At 48.8% G+C, this 5,174-nt stretch overlaps 1 non-coding gene and 1 pseudogene across 1 annotated transcript in view; both read right to left on the bottom strand.

Annotated features, from left to right (window-relative positions):
• Positions 1–3,525: 3,525 nt before the first annotated feature.
• LOC149574620 (25S ribosomal RNA) lies at positions 3,526–4,846 on the bottom strand (annotated as a pseudogene).
• A 247-nt stretch (positions 4,847–5,093) lies between these two features.
• LOC149574619 (5.8S ribosomal RNA) overlaps positions 5,094–5,174 on the bottom strand; it is a 154-nt gene continuing 73 nt past the window's right edge. Inside the window, exon 1 of the ribosomal RNA XR_016361085.1 lies at positions 5,094–5,174. This exon is cut by the window's right edge and continues 73 nt beyond it. This is a non-coding gene — a ribosomal RNA (5.8S ribosomal RNA).

Raw genomic sequence — 5,174 nt, 5'->3', positions numbered from 1 at the left:
ATGAACGAACTTAGAGAGTCGACTTTGTGAGAGTACTTGGTGGGGTGACTTGATGAACAAACTTAAAGAGTTGACCTGTTGAGAGTACTTGGTGGGCCGACTTGGCAGGGTGACTTGATGAGCAAACTTAAAGAGTCGACTTGGTGAGAGTACTTGGTGGGGTGACCTGGCGGAGTGACTTGATGAAAAAACTTAAAGAGTCAACCTTGTGGGCCGACTTGGTAGAGTGACTTCATGAACGAACTTAAAGAGTCCACTTGTTGGGCCGACCTAGCGGGGTGACTTGATGAACGAACTTAAAGAGTCGACTTGGTGAGAGTAATTTGTGGGCTGACCTGGCGGGGTGACTTGATGAATAAACTTAAAGAGTCAACTTGGTTGGGTGATTTGATGAACACACTTGAAGGGTCGACTTGGTGGGGTGACTCTATGAATGGACCTAAAGAGTTGACTTGGTGAGAGTACTTGGTGGGGTGACTTGATGAATGGACTTAAAGAGTCAACTTGGTGAGAGTACTTGGTGGGGCAACTTGATGAACGCACTTGAAGAATCAACTTGGTTAGAGTACTTGGTGGGGCGACTTGATGAACAGACTCAAAGAGTTGACTTGGTGAGAGTACTTGGTGGATCGAATTGATGATCAAACTTAAAGAGTCAAGTTGGTGAGAGTGGGCCTAACAAGGCGAGGTGGTGAGTGGGCCTAACGGGGCGAGTTGGTGGGGCGATTTGGCGAGTGGAATTAGAGAGCCAATGTGGTGAGGCGACTCGGCAAGTTGGTTCATTGAGATGACATGGTGAGCTGACTTGGTAAGTCGACCTGCGAGCGAACTTAAAGAGTCGACTTGGCAATGTACTCGAGTTGACTTGGTGAGGCGACCTGGCGAGCAGGCTCAAAGAGTCAACATGGTGAGGCGACTCATTGAGTCAACATGGTGAGGCGACTCATGGTGAGGAGCTATCCTTGAGGCAACTTGGTGTGCCTACTTGATTAGTCAACTTGGTGACCCAACCTAACGAGCTGACACGGTGAGAGGGCTTAAAGAGGCGATGACTTGGTGGGGTAACTCGGCAAGCCAACTTATCGAGGTGAGATGGTGAGTCGACTTGGTGAGCTGACTTGGTGAGCGCACTTAAAGAGTCAACTTCATGAGGTGACTCAGCGAGTTAGCTCGTTGATGCGACTTGGGCAGGCTGACCTGGCGAGCAAACTTAAAGCGGCGACTTGGGCGGGCTGACCTGGTGAGCGAACTTAAAGAGTTGAATTGGAAACGTACTTTAACAATCGACTTGGTGAGATGACATGGTGAGTGGGCTTAGAGAATCAACTCAGTGGGGCAACTTGGCAAGCACACTTGCTGGGGCAAGGTGGTAAAATGACTAGGTAATTCGACTTGGTGAGCTGACTTAGGGAGCTGACTTGGTGAGTGAACTTAAGGGGTCGAATTGGTGAGGCAACCTGAATAGTCAACTCAGTGAGCTGACTTGGGGAGCCAACATGGTGAGCGGTCTTAAAGAAGAGGCGACCTGGTGGGGCAACCTGGTGAGGTGAGACGGTAAGTCATCTTGGTGAGCCGGCTTGATGAGCTGTGAGCAGACCTAAAGAGTCAATTCTTGATTTGGCAAAGACCACATGGTCAGATGACTTGGTGAGCTGACCTGGCTAGCAAAATTGGCAAGCAAACTTATAGAATCGACTTGCTATCCCCGGCCAGGATCGCATGCCTGGGTCGACCCAACTTGGGTCACCCGACTCCATCGCCCCAGCCTCGAGCGACCCGACTGGGTCGCTAGAGTGGGTCGACTAGGGGAAAAAAAAAAATCATGGGAGTCCCTATACAGCCAAAAGCGCTAAATTTTGGGCATTATGAAAAAAAAAGAAAACAAGTTACCCGCTTTTGGATCATGCACAAGTTTCAGTTCACGTATTGCCGAGCTGACTCGAGGCATTACGCTTAGCTAGCTAGATTCGAGGTAGGGTAGCCGAAACGATCCGATTTGAGAATTTTCTTTATAAAAAGAGATCATGATAGGCCCCATAAGGCAAAAAAGAATGAAATTTTGGGAGTTCAAAAAAAACATTACCCAGTTTTGGATCGCGCACAGGTCTCGGGTCACGTAGCATCAAGGTGCCCTGGGTGACATGATTCGAGCAAAAAGTCGACGGTGGCATGAGTCATGCAAAAACATTGGAGGCCATTAAGGCTTGAGGCACTTTGAGTCGAGGTTGCCAAGGCGGGTCGGGTTGAAAACTTTGGGCATTAACCAAAAAGAAAAAGTTAACATCTTTTGGATCACGTACACAGCTCGGGGCACTTAAAATCAAGTCGAGCACGGTGACATGAGTTGTGCAAAAAATTTGGAGACAACTCGAGTTAGGGCATCCGACTCTATTCGAGTTCAAAACTTTGGGACTTGACAAAAAGAAGAAAAAAGAAAAAGTTACCTAGTTTTGGATCACGTAAGTCACTCGGGCCTCTCAGAATCAAGGCGAGTGTGGTTACATGAGTCGAGCGAAAAAAAAAATGGAGGCAGTTAAGGCTCAAGGCAAGTCGAGTTGGGGTAGCTGAGTTGATTCGAAAACTTTGGCCATTAGCCAAAAAAAGAGTTAATCGCGTTTGGATCACATACATGACTTGGGGTGCATAGAATCAAGTCAAGTACGGTGACATGAGTGGTTCAAAAAAATTGCAGGCGATTAAGGCTCGAGGCGATTTGAGTCAGGGTTGCTGACACGATTCGGGTTGAAATCTTTGGGTGTTAACCAAAGAAGGAAGAAGTTAACCACTTTTGGATCACATACATGACTCGAGGCACCAAGTCGAGCACGGTGACTTGAGTCCTGCAAAAAAACTGAAGGCAGTTAAGGCTCGAGGCGATATGAGTTGGGGTTGCCGACACAATTTAGGTTGAAAAATTTGGGCGTTAACCCAAAAAAAGAGTTGACCGCCTTTGGATCACGCACATGACTCAGCGCACTTAGAATCATGTCAAGCACGATGACATGAGTCATGTGAAAAAATTGGAGGTAGTTAAGGCTCGACGCAATTCAAGTCGAGGTTCAAGTAGTTGGGGCGATTCGTGTCGGGGTTGCTGACACGGTTCGAGTTGAAAACTTTGGGCATTAACCCCAAAAAAAAAAAGTTGACCTCTTTTGGACCACGTACATGACTCGGGGCACTTAGAATCAAGTCAAGCACAGTGACATGGGTTGTGTGAAAAATTCGGAGGCGATTCAAGTTGGGGTAGCCAACTTGATTTGAGTTCAAAACTTTGGGCATTAACCAAAAAAATAATTTGACCGATTTTGGATCACGTACATGTGTCGTCTGCCCTCGTGAAAATTATAAAACCCAAGGACCCGCCTTGAATTTGCAGTCAGAAGATTTTTCTGCCCTCATGAAAATTTACAAACCCCACACACTCAAAATTTGGACTTGGACCCCTAGGCCCAGCCCTCAGAGCTAATCCTTTTCCCAAAGTTACGGATCCATTTTGCCGACTTCCCTTATCGACATTGTTCTATTGACCAGAGGTTGTTCACCTTGGAGACCTAATGCAGTTATGAGTATGACCAGGCGTGAACGGTACTCGGTCCTCTAGATTTTCAAGGTCCGCCAAAGGCCCACCGGACACTATGGGACATGCAATGCTCTTCCAACCGCTGGACCCTATCTCCGGTTGAGCCAATTTCAGGGTTGGCAGGCTATTAAAAAGAAAAGATAACTCTTCTCGGGGCCCTCATCAACGTCTCTAGATTTCCTAATTTGCCGTCCGTCGCCACATCCTGGTTCGAGAATATTAACCCGATTCCCTTTCGATGATTGCACAAAGTGCGCCCTTGAAATAGGGTTTCCCCATTTCTTAGGATCGACTAACCCATGTCCAAGTGCTGTTCACATGGAACCTTTCCCCACTTCAGTCTTCAAAGTTCACATTTGAATATTTTCTACTACCACCAAGATCTGCACTGGGGGTCGGTCCACCCAGGCTCACGCCCAAGGTTTCGCAACAACCCCCGTGTCCTCCTACTCAACAGAGCCTGGCACTTGCCCCAACGGCCAAGTATAGGTTGCACTCAAACACTTCACAGAAGATCAGGGTCGGTCAGCGGTGCACCCCTCGAGAGGGGATCTCGCCAGTTAGCTTCCTTGCGCCTCGCGGGTTTTCCCAACCTGCCAACTCGCACACATGTTAGACTCCTTGGTCCGTGTTTCAAGATGACTTGGCTGGAAAGCCCGCTGGCCAGTGCCACGAGCACATAGGTGCCCAAGAGCCTGCTATAAAGGCATGCACTTTGCTCCTTGACCACCGTGATAGAAGTATTTATGTGACCAGAAGGTCGCGCTTGTGGCACCACGACAGCTTGCGCTAGCACGTCCCCCGAACTGAGTGGCGGATCGGCTCACACTATTCCGCATTCGACTGGGGCACATCGCCAGCCTCCATCCACTTCCCTCTTGACAATTTCAATCACTCTTTAACTCTCTTTTCAAAGTCCTTTTCATCTTTCCCTCGCAGTACTTGTTTGCTATCGGTCTCTCGCCCTTATTTAGCCTTGGACAGAATTTACCACTCGATTAGGGCTGCATTCCCAAACAACCTGACTCGCTGACAGTGCCTCGTGGTGCGACAGGGTCCGGGCCTGACGGGGCTCTCACCCTCTTTGGTGCCCCCTTCTAGGGGACTTGGGCCTGGTCCATCGCTAAGGATGCTTCTACAGACTACAATTTGACAGGCCCGGTTGACGATTTTCATGCTGGGCTCTTCCCAGTTCACTCGTCGTTACTAGGGGAATCCTGGTAAGTTTCTTTTCCTCCACTTATTGATATGCTTAAACTTAGCAGGTACTCATGCCTGACTTGGGGATGCAGTAGAGATGTAGCAATGCCCGCACTGCGGCAGGCCACTGAGCCCAGAATAAAGTTCCTCGCGAGGAATCTTTCAATCAGCGCAAACCAATGCCAGCCTTTGCGAGCCACCACTTGTCGCAACGGATCAACGGACCTCGTGCTCATTTCAGCTAACCGCATGCCACTTGTGGATGTGGACGACCATCTCCACTCCTTGCTGGGGAGGGAAAATTTTTGTAGTGCGACGCCCAAGCAGACATGCCCTTGGCCGAGGCCTTAGGCGCAACGTGCGTTCAAAGACTTGATGATTCACGAGATTCTGC

Source organism: Cupressus sempervirens, chromosome 2 (genome assembly GCF_028749045.1).
Source record: "Cupressus sempervirens isolate cs-2001-9-10 chromosome 2, ASM2874904v1, whole genome shotgun sequence".
Lineage (NCBI taxonomy): Eukaryota > Viridiplantae > Streptophyta > Pinopsida > Cupressales > Cupressaceae > Cupressus > Cupressus sempervirens.
This window is presented reverse-complemented; position numbering and strand designations above follow the sequence as displayed.